General features: G+C 44.0%; 1 protein-coding gene across 1 annotated transcript in view; it reads left to right on the top strand.

The window, feature by feature from the left end:
- The window catches only part of RDX (radixin), a 573297-nt gene that overhangs the window by 21957 nt on the left and 532691 nt on the right, over positions 1–18649 (top strand). The window lies entirely within an intron of this gene.

Genomic DNA, 18649 nt, shown 5'->3' with positions numbered 1-18649 from the left:
TCCAAGAGTTCATCCAAGCGGCTGTTCAATGCCTCATAATAACGCCAGGACTCCTCATTAGCGTCCCCAAGGCGTAAATATGTGCCCCTAGCGGCAGATGTTAGGTGTGTAATGGGTGTGCCGTGTAGTTCAGGGCGGACAAGACTTGCCAACAGTTTTCCTGATTAACCTTCTTCGCTGTGGGCTCTAGCTATATAGTTGGCTAAACATGGCACCTGAGGTGTTCTAAAATGTTATTATAGCGATCCTTTGTATCTAATAGACGAATGTCTGGGTCCGTTTCAAGACTTATGTCTAGGGTATGAAAGGTGGTGTGTAGAGTGTGTGTAGTTCCTCATTAAGTACCATACTAACACCTGCTGACTGGCAAGTACGGTGCCCATGGATTACCACCTTTAGGCCTCCCACTCTAAAAGAGCAGATAACGCTGTGCCTTGGTTATTGTCAAAGTATTCTGTAATGGCATTGTGCAGGGATTCCCTGTAGCAGAAGTCCTCAAGTGCCGTCAGTTGGAGGCACCATGTAGGGATCACCGGCCTGTCTATCAGACATAATAATCCCAGGAGTAGGGACTATGGTCGGATAGGTTATGCCCTAACTATTCAGAAAATGTTGCATATTGGCTCAGTCTCGTGAACACAGGAATCTGTCCAGTCTAGTGTGCAGGGCATAGATAGGGGAATAGAAGGAATGATCTTGTTCTGTTCTATGTATGCCATATGTCTGCCAGCTCCCATTGATGTACCCATTCCCGAAAGCCTATCGTTATCCTATGAGCCGAGGCACCAGGCAAGGTGGTGGGGGGAGTAGAGTGATACAGAAGTACATCTGCAACACAATTAAAGTCCCCTCCCACAAGTAGATCCCTGCCTGCCAACTGTCCCAGGGGTGCCGGCAGTTAGTGGAGTAAAGCTAGCTGGTCATGGTTGGGTGCATAGTTGCTCCCCAGTATTGTCTCTTTCCCCAGTAACCTGCCCTTCACCAGTACACCCCATCCCTCCTCATCCGTGGATGATTATAGAAGTTTGAAAGGAGGTCCGGTCCTGACTCACAGCAGGGCCCCCCTAGCATAGGCAGAGTATGAAGTAGCAATTAGCTGGTCATGCCATCTGCGGCGTAGGTGCTCCGCCTCTACCCAGTTGAGATGGGTCTCTTGCAACATGGCAATATAGACTCCCCTGCGCCTAAGATACCTATGGAAGCTGAATGTTTAGCTTCCAATCCCAAGCCATCCTCTGGACATTCCAAGTCATACAAACAAGTCCTGTAGTCCTAGCAGCCATGTGAATAGTGTTGTCATGAGTAGCAACCGGGTACATTCAAGCCAGTACCCTAACCTACACCCTCCCCACCTCCAGCCACTCCCAGATCATCCCCCTTGAGCCAAACATTAACAGACACCCCAATAATGAACTCCCCATCCCCCGGACAGCACAGCAACGGCAGTTTGTCCAAATTTATAGTAACCAAGGAACATGGTCATAGTCTAGACTCTGCCAGACTCCTAGGAGGGGTCAAGTGGTGGGGTATCGGCGAGTGCAGTCCGGCACCTGCTTCGGCCTACGTGTAACAAGCGCACCATGGGAAAGTCAAATCCGACATCTGGGTCTACGGTATGAGCACAGTTGAACTGTAGAAGAAAATCTCATGTAAGCAGTTACCTCACCTCTTGCAAATGTTGTGTGGAGTGCACACAGTCCCTCCACAAATGGCAGGCGCAGGCAGCTGGTGGGCCCTACACCCTTCCTGTAGGCTCACGACAACAGGACAAGGGATAAGGGACATCTTGACAAATGGTACAGGACTCTTCTGTGTCAGATCTGATCCTCCACAGACTGTTGAGTCACCACTGGGAGATTTCCTCTGCCCAAGAGAGATCCTTTGGATTCCGAATCTGCTGATTGTGTCTCCAATGGAGAGCAGAGTTCTGCTTCGAGCCAGTCCACGCTGCAATATCTGCTGCTGTCTGAAGCGCCACCGCTCTTTCCTGCTCCGCTTGGACTTTAGTCTGTTTCTTTGATTTACCTCTGTTTTCGCATTTCAAGCTCTTTTTACTAGGCCTGTGGTTGTCTCCTTACGGGGATTTGCTGGGTTCAATCCTGCCCTGTAAGTGTCCAACCAATCGAATGCTTTCTGGGGCCCCTGGCAAAAGTGGGTTTTGCCATTTAGATCTTTTGCTTGGCTTGGAACATCAGGGTGTATAGCGGGTCTTCCTCTTTCAATTGTTTCTTTACTGCCATGAAAGAGGATCTCTTATTTTGCACCTCCACTGTATGGGACTAGTGACACATTCTCAGTGCCAGTGAGGTATGGGTTGGTTGTTCATGACCTCTGCAGCAAGGCATCTGTCTCGGAAGTAGATGTGCCGGGCCACCTCTGGGCAGGGCGGCCGACCAAGAGCCGGTGGCTGGGCGGGCACTCGATGTGCATGCTCCAGAGCGAAAATGTGTTAAATGGTTCGGGGCAACCTCTATCCACATCCAGTGTTCGAGATATGACCCCATGTCCTTTCCTTCCGTGCTCTCTGGAAGGCCCAAAATGCGAACGTTTTTCTGTCTATTGGGGGCCCACTGCATCCTCCGGTCGGTATTCTAATGTGTGGACTTTCAGTGAACACCACGGCCTGTTGGGCTAGGTCCAATTGTGCAGGGTGCATTTCTTCAATCCCGATTCAACTTCTTGCACCCTTTCTGCTAATTTATGGTGTTCTGCTCTCAGCAGTCCCTCTGAGATGGCACTGATATCTTGTTGGAGGGTGGATTTAGTGTCTGCTATAGCAGCTAATATTGTGTTGAGTTGATGTATCGGGGTTGCTATTGTCTGACCCTTCTGTCTCCATTCACGGTCATGTAGGGTTCTAGTGCGTCCGGCTAAGTGGTGGACTGCCTAACCCTGGGTCTTTCCAATGCAACCAAGCAGTCTGTTGGTTGAGGCAGGTTGCAGTAGAGTTGTCACATAAACACTCCATGGGCCCAAGCACAAGGCCGCCCAGTGCCGAGGTGGTGGCAGACCTTTGCTGGGGACAAGTTGTCACTCTCTGCTCGTTCTTCTGTTTGGTGCGTACGTTCACAGAAGCAGGGTCAGTGCTGAGTCTCCGCCCATTAGTATTACATAATTTCCAGAATCCATGCTGCCAGGGTCACCAGCAGAACAATTATACCTTGCAGATGGTTCGGGGTCAGGCCCACAACTCGACCCAGTGGATGTCGGATTCAGCCTCATTGTGCCACAGCCTGTCCCCGTGGTCATGGAGCACAAGAGGGAAGGTAGGAGCAGGGAGCACCGGCGGGCCCGCTGCCTCAGCCAAGCAGTGAGCTACATTTATCAGTATAGCAATCTGTATGATGTGTGTTCCCCTGCATTTGTTTTCCCTTTGCTGCTGTAGGAAGAGGCCACATACAGAGTTCTCCCACAGATCCGGGGCCCCAGTGTTCCAGGCCACATGAGGGGCTGCAGGGAAGTCCCACAGAGTAGGGTGGTCCAGAGCAGAGTATCTGTGGACTGCCAGTTTATGTCCTGCCGGTGTGCCTGATCCCCCCCCCCCCCCCCCCCTGAGCTCCCCCAAGCAGAGCTGCTCCTCCTCAAGCAAGGCAGTGCTTGCCCTTGGTCAACCAGGGCCTAATGTGCAGCTGGGGGCAAGGGGCCTTACCTCTCACATTCAGACGTTGGGGGGCAGTCAATCACCCCCAGGCATGAGCAGGCATGCAATCGGTAGTAGCTGTGCAGCATCCACCAGCTGCTAGCCAGCATCTCCCCTCACTTCTTGTGGTCCCCTGCGCTGGCCCCTATGTGGGCTGTCTCCACTGGCCGATCCCAGCGTGTCAATCCCCCTGGCCACCATCACCTGCTGAGGCCGAGATCGCGTCTGGTGCAGCTGCAGTCAGCATGCTCTCAGGAGCAGCAGGGCCATCTGCAGTAGTCTTCTGCCTGCCTCCGACAGCAAGGCAGGTCTTGCGGCCACGACACTCCTCAGTCGCCCCGTGCCACCTCAGAAAATGCTCTCCTCTCCAGTCTGGGACAGTATCAGACGAGTCGGCGCACAGTTGGAGTCAAATGGGCCAGATGTCTAAACTTTAAAGGATATTTGTGGTGGCCAGAGCCGTGCTCTCTAATCACCTGTCTGCTATCTTGGCTTGCTGGCTGGGAAGATGTAGTAAGGCAAGGGTCTGAGAGAACTCCTGATTTGATGGATCGCATTGTGTTGGTGACTTCAGTGATGGTGGTTGCTGAGAAGCAGGTCAGTGTGGATCTGGGTGTGTTGATGGTTTCCGTGGAGAGGGGGTCCGAAGATCAAGAGGTCAGGTTGGGTGGGGAAGTTGTGTACGGTCTCGATTTTTTTCTGAGAAGTGGGTGGATAGTTTGGTGCATATTTTCTGGTAGGGCAGTGATGGATGTTGTGGTGGCAGGAGGATATGAATTATTTGACAATGGCAAAGATCTCTGGCAGATTTTGAGTTGTTGAGTATGTGGAAGGATAGGACCAGTGGCTTAGTGGTTTTCAGAGATTGGTGGTAGATCTGTAGGGCTGACTTGTAAGACGTTCTGTCAGAGGCATCGTGGGTGTGGCGCCTGGGCCGTTCCAATTGCTTGCAGTGGCGCTATGTGTGTCTGATTTCCTTGGTATACCAGCTGGCCTACCCATGGTCTGAGGTTTGGAGGACGTTTGCATTGGAGCTGGGGAATTTGCTCTGGAGTTTATCTTTGTGTTGAAACTGGAGATGGGTTTTGGTGGGTTTGGCCTGGTTGAACAGGGAAGTATTAGCAAAGATGTGAGTTTTCGAATCTGAAATTGGTGCAGGTTTGGGGTAATTGTGATGGATACAGAGGTATATTGTTCCTAGTTCCTTCTATGGAGAAGGTAACTAATTATTTGCACTTTTTTTTCTGGCTGTCGGTGTCTCAAACTCCGCTGGAAATGGTAAGGTTGTCAGCCACATAGGCAGGGTTTCCATTTGTGACTGGTTTGTAGATGATGTAGCTAGTTTTGATGCTGGTGTTGGCTGGCAAGGGTAGTTCCTGGAGCCCCATCATGGTGGAAGTGATCTAGTCATGTTTCTTTAGGTCCTTAATGAGCTATACTGCACAGGTAGGATGCCCTTAAGTGGTGCCAGTGCGTAGTCTTGTATGCCCTGGAGCAGGCTATTGCTATCATCCAGATGTGAGAATAGCAGTTTTGAACACCTTCTGGGTGGAACGGTTTCACTTAAGTAGATAATGCTGGAATTGGACCGTCACGGTTTATTGCAATGTGTTCTTTGAAGGTTAGATCAGTTTTTAGGGAAAATCCAAAGTGACTTAGCATTGATTGAAAACTGTAATTTAAGTCTATCCAGGTTCATACTGTTAAGCCAGGTTTAGATTAGTTGTTGCTTGTTCTTACTTAATAGAAATTCTGTTTTGTTGGACTTGTGCTTCAGGTAGGTGCTGGACATGCAGGTCCGGGTGAGGTACTGGCGTGTTTGAGGTGTTGGATGTCTGGAGCAGAGGATACTTTCAAATATAGCTGTATGTTATTGGTATCTGTGAGTAGAGCCCCAAAAGGCTCCAAGTAGAGTTCGGAGATGCCGGGTGACGGGGAAGTGACAAGATTGAACCCTGGAATATGACATAGGTGTACTTAGTAAGAGAGAGAGGATCTACAAACCAAGGTGACAGCACTGTATTAGCAGTAAAAACAATACTCCCCTTGGAGAAATCAGTCAAGCATTCCTATGTCTCCCAATCACCAAGCAGCTTGCTCACTTCTCTCAAGCCTCAATGGTTTTATCATTCAAGAATTATTTTTTCTTGAATTTGTTTTCAATTATTTTATAAGGTGAAACTAATTGAACCGATTTGAGTGACTGTGGGCTGATTTAAATATAATTTTTTCTCATAATTGCAAAAACCTCCACTTTTTATGATGCATGGTTTTAATAATGTAACTTTTTTTTATAAATTAATTGTGACGTTATTTTCTGTATAAATAAGGTTTCAGTGCATAATTCAATATAAATGTGGTACCGATCCGTGAATGATAAAACCATTTAGGCTTAAGAGAAGTGAGTTGCTTGCTGATTGGGAGACATAGGAATGTTTGACTGTTTTCTCCAAAGGGAGTATTTTTTTTTACTGCTAAAACTACACAGGTGACCAGGATCTTCCAGGTCTTGGAGGTACCAGTAGGAATTAGTGTAATTTGGATGAGGTAATGGGTTCAATTACTCAGATTTGTGGGGGCGCTCCGTGGAAGAGCTGAGCATCAAGAAACAGAATTGAAAAATGGGAGGTACAGCAGAAACGATCAAGGCGTGCCAGCATTGGCAAGACAGGACATTTTCTGAGTGGGACTGACTGGCTAAATGTGTTTATGGCTGCCAGTAAGTCAAAAAAACGATACGTATGGCTGTAAGCAATTGGGATGCACTGAAGATTATACAATTTAAAGTCAACAGAGAGCACAACAATTATATATGTATTTGGTCAGCTTGAGGGTGAGGCTGTAGTAGAATAGACTAGCATTTTCTTTTAAAAAGGCAATAGGAAAAAGATAATTGAACAGGTCTTTATTTTAAGGGAAAAGATTGATAGGTAATTTTCCCACACAGAATTAAGTACAGTGATGAATAGACATTAACAGATGTCTGTAGTTAGTGATAGTTCAAAAAGTTGGGTGAGAGGAGTAAGCACTCATGGGGTGGCTGAGTGTTTAGTAGTTTGAAGACCTAAGTGAATCCAGGGAGCACAAATGGTTCAGAGATTTGAGTATAGGAATAATCTCATACAAAAATGGGTTGAAAGTCATCCCGTTGGTCCCTATATGGGATGGGATGGAGCATGGCCACAAAGGGTGTATAAGGGGACACTGAAGACTGTGATATGTATTTCTGCCGCATGAGCACTAAACTCCTCTCTGACGCCTGTGTCTAAAACTAATGAATATGCTGTAAAACCGGACCATAGCTTTAATGTACCCACATCACAGACCCTTAATAATTTACAGAAACAGTTTTCTGCTGGGGTTGTGGTTCACTCAAATGGCAGACAGGTAGCAAGGAAATAGTTAAATAAAGCTCTGACATTAGCTGCTTCTTTTGCTAACCCTGAAGCTAGTAGCAACAAAGTTATCATTCACTGTCCATATAACTGCACAGAAGTGGGATCAAAATCAACATGAAAAGAGATGATCTTATGTTAGTTTCAACTCATTTAAAGTTGAATATGTCTCAAGCTGCAGAGCCACAAGCTGGAAGACCAGTACATATAACTACATGAAGGAGTTCAGCGTTGTTTTGTTAAGTGCTGCTTCTACTTTCACTATCACAACATTGTTTACACCTGTGCAGAGGGCTTATAGACCACTACAACCTGCATGCCTGTTGAGCAACACCGTTACAGCCACTGATAAGCAAATTTGTTGCCCTTAATTCTTTAAATAAAACTGTGGGTGCTCTGATAATGGGAGAAACGGCAGTGGGAGACTCCGAGACCTTGCAAATTAGGAAGGTCTATCAAAGTCTCCTAGGATTAAGCAGAGAGGGCAGTTCATAGATTTCATTGCTTTAGTTCAGTTGGGATTACACGGTACTACACCTATTTCTGAGGTGATCAGATCAATACTTCTTATGCAGCAACTACAAAAAGAGGTGCAGCGCAAGTTCAATCAAGTCTTTGATTCCACCTTTGCAGTCCAGACTGCTCTCAAACAAATTCATCAACAACAATTTACATCTACTACCTATTGAGTTTAGCTCCTTAAGCACATGTTTTAATGTCACATGCTGTGATAGATGCAAAAAGCTTTGTTATTGTAATTTATTACACACGCTAATCTCCCTGAGAGGGGTATCTCGGCGGGAAATACCAGGATAATGGGCGGAGAGTACTACTTTTTGCTTTAAGATGCTAATGTGAGGATCTCAAATTAAGATTGAAAGATCACAGTGGAGGAATAACCTGATAGTTTTCAACACCGAAGATAGGAAAGCGAAAAATGTTCCTGATTGTCTATAGTTGACTCACCTTCTTTATAAGATGTTCTTTAGATCATATTTCTCCTGCTCCTTCATGGACATGAGATGGCATCAGAAAAGTCTAATTTATAAATTCAGAGTGGCTTTTGCTAACTAAACCATAATAGCTCACTGGGCAGAAAGTACTTTAAAAGGGATAGATAGACCTCTTCCTGCCTAATAGTAGAAGCTAAATTAACTGAACTGCTAAAAAATAGAAAAAGATTGAAAGCAAGCATCCCAACACAGAACCAATGTTAAATGAACCATCTGGATGAGGAAAAACACTGCTGACTGCATTATTCACCACTGAAGATGCTTTGGTAAACTTTGGGGCAAAATGTCTAAACAATTCATACAAGCTTTTGGATTGGGGGTTTAGGAAATTTAGTTTAATGATTTTGTATGTTGCTAGCTCGGTTTGTTTTTATATAGTTGTCCTATAGGATACATCCAAGCTGCAGCATGAAAGCAGAAAAATAGAAAATGAGTATTATATTACATTTTGGATACATTACAAATCAAAATGTATTATTGCCCTTACTTTTGTATTCCCTACAGCAGCAGGTGGAAGGGGGAGGCGATTTAGTGGTTTTGAAGGACTCATGAGTACCCTACATTTTTGGACCTCGTGGTTGTGGGGGGCACAATCAAGTGGGAATAGAGGTGGGTTGCTGTGTATCCCCAAGAAAGGTTTCTTATTGATCTCGGTGTGATTAGTTCCTATTGTGGCACTAGGCCCAGTCACACAAGTGGTGCCGTGTTTTTATTGGCTCAAGTGGGGTAACTCTGGCTTGCAGGAATTTTGTAGATTCCTGCGGATTCTGGAAGTTTCCATCACAGTAATGTAGGAAAATGTGTGATTTAAGGCAAAGTTTGAGGTTAGCAGGACATTGTGGGTAAAAGAACCTCATGGTATCCAGGCAAGGCACACCACCCTGGAATCCCCTGGTTGTCTACTTTCCCAAAAGTAAAGTGATTCGTACTTTTTGCATGGGTGGCACCACAGCACGACTTCAAATAACACACCTACTCCTATTGCTTATCTAACAATGTAGTGCTTTAGGGCCTTTTGTGTCCTGGGCTCTTGGCCCACGCACACACAAGAGGTACCATTTTTATCGAGGGACATGTGGGAACTTAGTGGTAGGAAATTTGTGGCTCCCTGCAGATTCAAGAAGATTTCCTCACAGAAATGTGAGGAAAATATGTGTTTTGAGTCAGTTTGAGGTTTGCAAGGCATTGCGGGTAAGACAATGTTGTGGGATTCACTCCCCCGGGTGTCTAGTTTTCACAACTGTGTGGGTCTGATAGGTTTTCCCAGGTGGCAACCTACCCAAGGCCAAAAAGTGCAGGCATTCACCATTGCAAGTGGGCTTATATTGGGTGTTTAGCTACACTCTCCTGGCCCATATAAAAAAGAAAAGAAGAAAAAAAAACACCCAAAATAATCAAATGTCCCTTCGATTGCCATTGGGATGGGATTCTTTTAGTCCACAAGGGAGCAGAAAGACTGAGGATTAGGGGTGAGGGTGGGGCCTGATGTTTGAATGGGCCAGACCTGCCCCATATTTTAAACAATATAGATATTCCTGCCATATAGTGGCTTTCTTGCTCCCCGAGGGGCAAATTGGGGACAAGCCTCCTGACTGTCCGGGTAGTATTGGTGGGGTGGAGGGGGGCAAAATAACAGGTTTCTTCCCTTTTGGGTGGGGTTGTGGCAAATGCCAGAGTGCAGCACCCACACCACATTATTTTGCCCCAAAGGCAAAATCCCTGGAGTTGGGTGGTCTTACTCCCCTTCCCAACCCCGCCCAGAGGTAGTTTTGAGCCATTTGCGCCAATTGTGATAAACCTCTTATCTGTCGATTTAGAAAGACTCTATTGCCCCTTCTGGGGCAGGATGGGGCTCAATGCCAGGTTAGACTGCCCTCTCCTTTTTGTTTTGGTTCCATTTTGAAATCCCTAGTGTTTAGTGGGATTTCTGCCCCGTGGAAGAGTACATTTGAGGGGGGTGGGAGGGGCTAATATCCGTATCCACCCTCAGGGGAGCAGAAAGTCTATTGGGTCATGGGAGGGGGAGAGCACTGACCCATAACCAGGGGGACCGCTCCCACCCAAAAAAGCACTGCTTAAATATAGTCCCTGGTGTCTTGTGGGGTTTCTGCAAATTTGGGCTAGTTGCCCCCCCCCCCCATCCTCCACCAAGGGGTCAGAAAGACTCTGTGCCCTTTTGGGGTGGGGGCATGACAATGCCCATGGTGGGCAGCACCCACCTTTGTACATGTTTTTTGTGTGGTTTTTTAAAGCAAAATTTCCCTGGTGTCTAGTGGTCTTTCTGCCCCCTCACCCCGTGGGGTCAGATTGGGGGTAATCACCACCATCCGACCCCCGGGGAAGGGATAAAGACTGATTCCACATTTTTTTTCGGGAAAGCAATGTCATGCTCATGGGCAAACCCCACCCCTGTACATTTTTGTTCTCTACAAAATTTCCCTGGTGTCTGGTTGGTTTTCTGCCCCCCACCCCCTGGGGGTCAGGTTGGGGGTAATCACCTCATCCCCCCCTCCGGCATTTTTTCCTTGTATTCCTGGGGTCTAGTGGGTGCTCTGCTACCGGGGGGGGGGGGGGGAGAAATGTTTTACAGGTAGTCCCCTCGCTTCCTCTTAACACTCTGGGTGGGGGTAGAAAGACTGACTGACTGTGTAGTGGGGGTGGTGGAGCACAACCCCTTGTCTGTGGCCTATTGGCTGCATCCCTGATTGGGCCCGTTTTACTTTCACTTTAGCGTAATGACGTCAGCACACCCTGTGCGCTGATCGCCATTACACTAACGTGAAAGAAATACTTTAAAGTTTAATAAATAATAAAGGAATTTCTCTGGTGCTCTGCACCGGAGGGGACTTTATTTACCTCCCTATTGTCGACCGATTGCCAGCAGATGCACTGGGTAAGTAGTGTGGGTGTCGGCCGTCACCCGCAGTAAAAGGGCAAATGTTTCCTTTGTAGTGGCTGTTTCGACCATGGCAGCTGCCAGCATGTCACAGCTCCCACCATTTCTGAATGTTATTGGTGAACCCATTCTATCTTGGGTAGAATGAATTAAACTTTGTGAATCATACCTAATTGCAGCGGGATGTGAATAGTTCTCATCTCTAAGGAACCAACATATTTTACTGCACAATTTAGGCATGCATGGTATGAAGATATTTGAAAATGTTCTTGAACCTATTAGAAATCTTGGGATTATGTAGAAGAACAATTGATGTGTATCACTGAACATTTTTTAAAACTCTAGGAGCAATTTTTGCAAAAGTCACAAGTTTTTCTAAGACCCAAATTTTTCAGTAGCGCACAAGGGAAATATTCAACAATAGCAAGCTATGTTGCTGTTTCACGCAGTCTTTCAAAAACGTACAAATTTGAAACCCTGTGTTTCACTGATCCGATCTACCATTTACACACTATCTGAATACAAGAAGAGCTATTAACTTATTACCCTATTCTAAAGCAAGCCATTGACATTGCAAAGGATTCGAACACAACACATTGCATCACAGAAGTTAAATGAAGCTGTTAATAAACATAATTGTGTAAAACCAAATGAGAGGAACTACTAATTAGAAAAGATAAAAATTATTGTTTTAGGTGTTGGTTGAAAGGGTACTACTTTAAGATCGAATATGTTAGAGCATATAACGTGGCCGCAGACTGTTAGGCCCACATACCTTTACAGGATAGGAAGACCAAAGACCTCTGTACGGAAGTCGCTACTGTCGTCCACGTCTCTAGAAATCTACTTGCCCACTGCTATTGCGAGTCAGATTTTATCGCGGTGAGCTGAGTCTAGCAAGAGCTCAGACAGTCATAGCACAGGTATTCAGCTCATTCAGAACGTGTATAAAAAATAAAGATGCCTTTAAATATTGTTATCTTGTCACTTTTGATGTGCGTTTAAAGGCAGGTTAAATAAATGTCTGCTTATGTCGTCATAGCAATGGCTGCATATTTTATCCTGGAGATTGGGGTTTTTAAAATCCTTTAACTTTGCTGTTAGAGAAAAGAAGTAAAGTGAATTATCTGATCATCGTGCTGAGGTACAGGCAGTGTGAAATAAAGGGCTGTAGATTATCAGTTTTTTTCTAACACAACATTTAAATAGCTTGTAAATGAACTGTAGAAATATTTTTTAATATATCAGTAGTTAGGAAAGCACAATTTTTTGTAATTCTGAAGTGTGATGGAACAAAGATTTTAACAGGATCAAAACAAATGAAAAGCCTTTACTTGGTTATGTGCAGATGATGATAAATATTAACAGAAAACCAATTTCCACACATTGTTTGTACACTAGTTAGTTTTTTTAATAAAACTGATTTTCAGTGGCAATGTTTGTGGCCATTCCCATGTAAATGTGCTGCTTGTAAATTGACAGTGCACTACCACAACATGTTTTAGTAATATAGTTAAAATGTTTATTAAAAAGTGAGAATAGTTTAACATGAACTGAGAAACACTCCTGCCCGCTCTGATTTTTGTTCTTCTTTTTTTTTCCCTTTCAAATAGCCCTTTACTAAAAAAATGTTTTATTTCATCTTCAGACATCATGCGCTTGATACAAGCATTCTAGAACAGGATTAGGCATTCAGTAAGTCAATATTACTTTATTTCGATTTAAATTTATAAATCATAAAAAGCATACAATAAAAGACAATCAATAAGATACAATTCTTTAAAAGTTATTAAAAAAAGAGAAGTAAAAAAAAAAAGAAAAAATCTTTCCAGAATAAAAAGGAGTGCTTTAGAGTAATCGAGCATTCAGTGAACATAGCTAAAAAGAGTTTAAAAATTTAGACAGCTATATCGTTAAATAAAATCAATGATTCTTTAATCTAAAGTCTTACGATGGTAAACAATAGACTTCAAGAAACTGGCTACTATAAATGTCAGTAAATCTCCTTCCAACATCTGCAGGAACAGAAATGCTGGGCGACATTGCCTGAATCCTAGACTCCTCAAAATAGGAACAAGTAATTTTTTCCTGCTTTCAGCAAAAAATTTGCAGAAAAGAATAGTATGCATAGTTGATTGTGCAGATAGATATAAGGTCACAGGGGCAAACAGGTAGATTTTTTACCCAATTATTCTGAACTGGAAAGGCTATTATTCGGTGAAAAATATTCATCCTGAGTCTTACCAATAAATAGCGCTCATGATTTGTCATATTTAGGGTCAGATATGGCTGCAGGGTTGGGACCAATTGAATCATTAGGCTATGGGTGACAGATGGTTTAGTAACTTCACTCAATAGTCTCAACTCCTCCAGATGGGCGAGTGCTTTGGTTTTTAAAGTTTTTCTTGACACCTCACATATTGACGAGGGATTATAGAAATACTTGTCCCAGCCCAAATCATGGAGGAAAGTTGCAATGTATCTCAGCCACTTAGACCTATGAGCGTTATCCAGGTTTAAGCAGTCCGAAAGAAGTGATTGGGAGAGGGTCGCTTTATCAGAAGTCCATATTTTATGCCAAAGCAAGAGAGGCTCCACTTTTGCTAGGTCCACCAGATATACAAGTCCCAATTCTAGATGGCAAGCAAAAGTGCTCGTACTTCTCGGTACTGAAAGAAGAGACCTCAAAAAACAGTTTTCGACTTTCTGGATGATATCTAAGTTCACAAAGCCCCATAGGCCAGCCCCGTATAAGGCCACTGACAAGCAATTGGCTTTATAGATCTGAATGATTTCATTTGGGGCTCTGTTGCCCAATTTCCTAATAAAGTTAAAAAGGGCTGTGACTGCTCTCAAAAAGAGTAATCTTCGGGTTTCCACTGCTGCTTTCCATGATAATTTGTTATCTATTATTATGCCCAGATAGGAATAAGTGTGGGTAGTAGCTATCTTTTGGTTGTTCAAATAAATACCCCTCATTTTATTAGCATTTGTACGGGAAGAGTTTGACCTCATGACAAAAGTTTTAGTTATGTTTATCCTGAGGTCAAGGCTTGCCATGAACGTGGAATATCTACTCAGATTTTTTTGTAGTTCGCAGGGAGTACGTGCCAGTATAACCGAGTCATCTGCATAAAGTAATGCAGGTATTGGGCGTTTACATATCGTTGGGAGGTCCTGGGAACCCTTCAGCATTTCCTTCTCCAGTGCATTGGTATATAATGTGAAAAGAAGAGGGGCAAGGACACATCCTTGTCTAACTCCTTTTTCTACTGGAAATGGATCAGTCAGTTCCCCCCCCACCCCATAACGAACACGAGCAGAAGCCTTTGCATAAAGTTCTCTAACATATGTGATTAAGTTCAGGGGGACCCCCATGTCAGCCAATATTACCCATAATTTGGAATGGGAGACACAGTCAAACGCGGCTGTCAAGTCCACGTAAACCATATATAGGTCACCCTTTTTAATGTGAACATATTTGTCGATCAAAAGAGAGAGGTTAAGGGCCTGCTCGTTTGTGCCCATGCCCTGACGAAACCCATACTGTAAATCAGAGATGACCCTACCTTCGTCAGCCCAATCTTGTAGTTGTTCAAGGATGACTCTTCCTGCCATCTTGCCCAAGGAGTCTAACAAAGATATTGGGCGATAGCAGGATACAGAGTCCCGATCACCCTTCTTGAAGATTGGGACTAGTATAGATTTTGACCAGGATGGTAGTAAACCCATCTTACAGGTAGCGTTCAGAACTCTGGTTAAAATAGGGGTCCACAAGGCCATTTGATCTTTAAATAGATCGATAGGGACTCCGCCTGGGCCCGGTGCCTTCCCATTTTTGCTTGCGTTCAGGGCCGAAGTGATTTGTTCCAAAGAGAAGTGAAGGTCAATAGGGTAGATTAGAGATGATTCTTATAATGTTTTAGAGTTCAGGCTGTGTGAATGCAACGCTTCAGGTAACTCTTTATCTACCGAAAAAATATTAGAAAAGTGCCGGACCCATTCCTTTTCCTCAATGGCTACATCTAGTTTAGCATGATGTGTGTTATCAAAAAAAGGAGACTTTACTATTTGCCAAAAAGCTGTCATATTTTTTGGGGAGCAAGTTTCGTGCAATTGTTCCCAAAGCTGAGTTTTTAGTTCTTTTTTCCTGGTTTTTAGGATTTGGTTATAGACTTTCCTGAGAATTGCTATCTCTTGTGGGGACCTTGTTGTTTTTCTCAGTGCCGATTTTAAGTTGGAATATGCGGATGTGCAATCATGATTGAACCAGCCTTTTTGTTTATTTGAGGCGTGTGCTCTTTCTACCCACAATGCTTCATTGATTGCCGCAACAATCAGTTCGAAGCTTGTAATTACCTCCGAATTGCTGGAATGTGGATTAAGACAGGTCATGATGGGTGAGTTAGCGTTTCTAATCACTTGTTTAGTCAACTCCATGGGCACTACATTCCCCCATTTGAGGGCATAACCATTTAATCTAGAAAGTGCTAGGTTATTTTGTGAAAGGATGGTTCCCATACCTCTCTTTGGCCTATGGGCCAGGGGGAGGGAAATGCTAAGGGAATAATGATCACTTAGCAAGACTAGGTGTCTAGTAAAGACAACGTCTTCAGTCCTCTCCGCGTTTGAAACCAAGATGTAATCTATGGTTGTTGAACAACCTCTCCCAAAAAAAGTAGGAGCCAAGGTTTTATTCTTTTTGGTCCTAGAATTTGCCTGAACCAAATCTAGATCGAATAAAATTTCGTTTAAGTAGTTGCCCAGAGTTGAGTGTCTAAAGTGGGAAATTGAATTGTCAAATTCATCCACTATGCCACATATGTTCCCGTTTGGGGTATGATGGCATGGACCTAAGTTAAAATCCCCCCCCAAACAATCACCGCGTCACTTGTTTTTTTTTGTTATTCTAGTTTTTAGAGTAGTCCGCATCTGAGATACCACAGTGATTGTTTCGGGCTCTGGGAGGTTGTTATAAAAATTCACTATGATAAATCTGTCCCCGTCATATAAGGTCAATTCAAGAATCTGGGCGTGTAAATCAAGACTCATGGGGACTATTTTTTTTATGTTTAGGAGGTTTGAGATGTAAATTGATAAACCTCCTTTCGCTCTACCTGAGGCAGAGGGTTGAGCTGAAGAGAAAAAGGTTTTATAGCCTGCCATGTGTATTGGTTCTACAGTCCAGGTCTCCTGGAGTGCCAGAATGTCGAATGTAGGGGCAAAATTAATCCATATATCGTTATTAACCTTAGAACGTTGACCTGCTACGTTCCAATATAGGAACGTTATATGGGGACTTATCTCATCTCCTTGACCTGTCTTAGAAATAAAAGTATGGGAGTGTTTAGAATTATATTCTGTATTTGGAGTGGGATGAATTTTTTCCACGGATGTGTGGTTAAATAAAAAAATCCGTGGATACTAAGGAAGTCTGGGCGTGAGTTGAAATGACATCCTGGGGCATAAATATATCAGGATTAGAGATTATATTTTCCTCCACAATACTGGGGGAAACCTTTTGTAATCTATCAGTGTTAGTGATTTCTGCCCCATGTGACTTCAGTCAGTCCACTCCTTCCAGGTCTATGAATTCAGCATATCGATTGTAGAAGGGTAAAGTGTAGTCGTCCTGATTTGGACGAGAAGGGTAAAAACGATGGTTCTGGGATTGGTGAGGGAATCTTGGGTGATCTAATGTTTGATGAAATGAAGTGACACAGGGGTCTTTCTGTAAATGAAATGATGGAATGTGCTGATTATAGTTCTCTATGAGGGGCCTATTTGAGTTTGTTCTATATTGGTAATAAGAATTAGAATAACCTCCTAGGTCTAATAAGGAGGGCCGTGGGCAGTATTCTGGATATTGTAAGGTATGCATATCTCGATTGCTTTGTTGGTTATAGGGGGGCCTGTAATAGGGATCCTGGCGCTGGAGCAAGGGACTAGTGCACCTATCCAAGCTTTGGGTTAGATGACTTATGTTGTTTTTAGCTGTAAAATGTGCTCTAGGATAGAAATAGGTCTGGTCGTGTACCTTTATTAAATTGTAATCATTGAAAGAGGAGTAAGTTAAAATATGTTTTACAGCTCTTTTGTCTCTAAAATTAATTGTTATGATGTCACCCTTCATATCTTTTCTCCTACTTCCTAGCCAGGAGAGACGCCTAACGAGAAGGATTTCCCCATTGATCTCCGGAGGTAGAGGGCATTTTTGGCCGAGCCAAAATATAACTTTATTTTTTAGTTGGGAGTGGCCTTCTCTTTTCCCATCCTCTAAGGGAGGGACTCCAGTTAGGACCACTACCAGAGGAACAGCTTCTGGAGGAAGGTCAACATTACAGTGTGGTTGAATAGGTGACCTTGCCAAATCTTGATGCTCAGTATTTATTTCTGTGGATTGCTTCAATTTTAGTTGGGATTTGAGTTTCGAAGCCACCTCCGGCTCCAAGTCTTTGAGGGGTCCATCATTACGTGTCTTTCGCAGAGGCAACGTATGCTGGATGTTTAGTTTTGGCGGGCTAATCACTCTAGTAGTTAGACCCTCTTGGTCAGTGTAGGTTGTGGGTGATGGACTCATTGAAGGGACTAATTGAAGCTTAACTATGTCCTTGGTTCCCTCTTTAATCTCCTCGTTTTTTTTCTAAATTCCCCAGTTGAGACGCTATAACTTTTAATTTTTCTGTTAATGGTAATATAAGGGATCTGATCATTATCCCAAAATTCTCCAATAATACGTGGTTTATTATTTCACTTTGTGAGTTATATGTATCGAATGTAAGAACTTTATTTGCAGAGTTACTTAGTTTAGTAGTTAATATGTTGCTTTTGGGCTTTGATTTTTTCAATAGAAAGCCCTTCTTTTTCCTTTTTTTTTTGTATGGGGTCTTGTGCTCGAGGGGTTACCAGAATGCTAGGTTCGCTTTGCTGGATTAACTCTACAGATGGCGAACGAGCCCTCACGACAGCTTTTTCAAGTGAAGTCTTATTCAATAAGGGAGATGAAATTTTGTCATTTACTGAGTCTAGGGGAGGAGTGATGTCCCTAAGAAGTAAGGGTATACCATCTCCGAAGGAGACATCAAAACCATCTCTATCATATGGGGTAATGCATTGCAAGGAGGACATTTCCTGTGAGGGAAGATCAAGTAAGCGACTATTTTTTGCGTGTTCTACAGACCGACGTCTTTCCGCCCGTAAATCCTCTAGAGCTATAGCCCTATTGATTTCTGTAATAGGTCTAATGACAAAATTGTCCAATGTCCCACATTTAGTAGATCCTCTCCCAAGAGGCTTGTCTTTTGGTCCAGGCATACTCATGTTTGTTTTTTTTTTTTTTTTTTTTTATAAACAGTACGTCTACCAATGTGGTATTAGGACCAGTGCATACAGTTTAAGTGCTATTTAACAACTTTAACACATGCATCAACACTACAGGGTGTTTTTGTCAGCTAGTCCACTTACGGGATATTATAGGCTCTGATACACGCACGGGAAATCCTATTTGCGACGTACGGGCCGTGGCCCAGTCCAGTCCTCTCGGTCCTCTGAGGGCCTCAGAGGGCCCGCCCTTTGCCCGGGCTTCGCCCGGCGCCGTCCGCGCGCGGTCCCGCGAAGCGGGGAATGACGCCGATTTTATGCGCCTCCGTGCGCTGGTCTGATGACGCTGTGTCTGTCCTGGGGAATCTGGGAGCTGTAGTCCGGT

The sequence above is a fragment of the Triturus cristatus genome, chromosome 8, assembly GCF_964204655.1.
Source record: "Triturus cristatus chromosome 8, aTriCri1.1, whole genome shotgun sequence".
In the NCBI taxonomy this organism is placed as follows: domain Eukaryota; kingdom Metazoa; phylum Chordata; class Amphibia; order Caudata; family Salamandridae; genus Triturus; species Triturus cristatus.
Note: the sequence above shows the minus strand (reverse complement) of the source record. Positions and strands in the feature narration are given on the sequence as shown.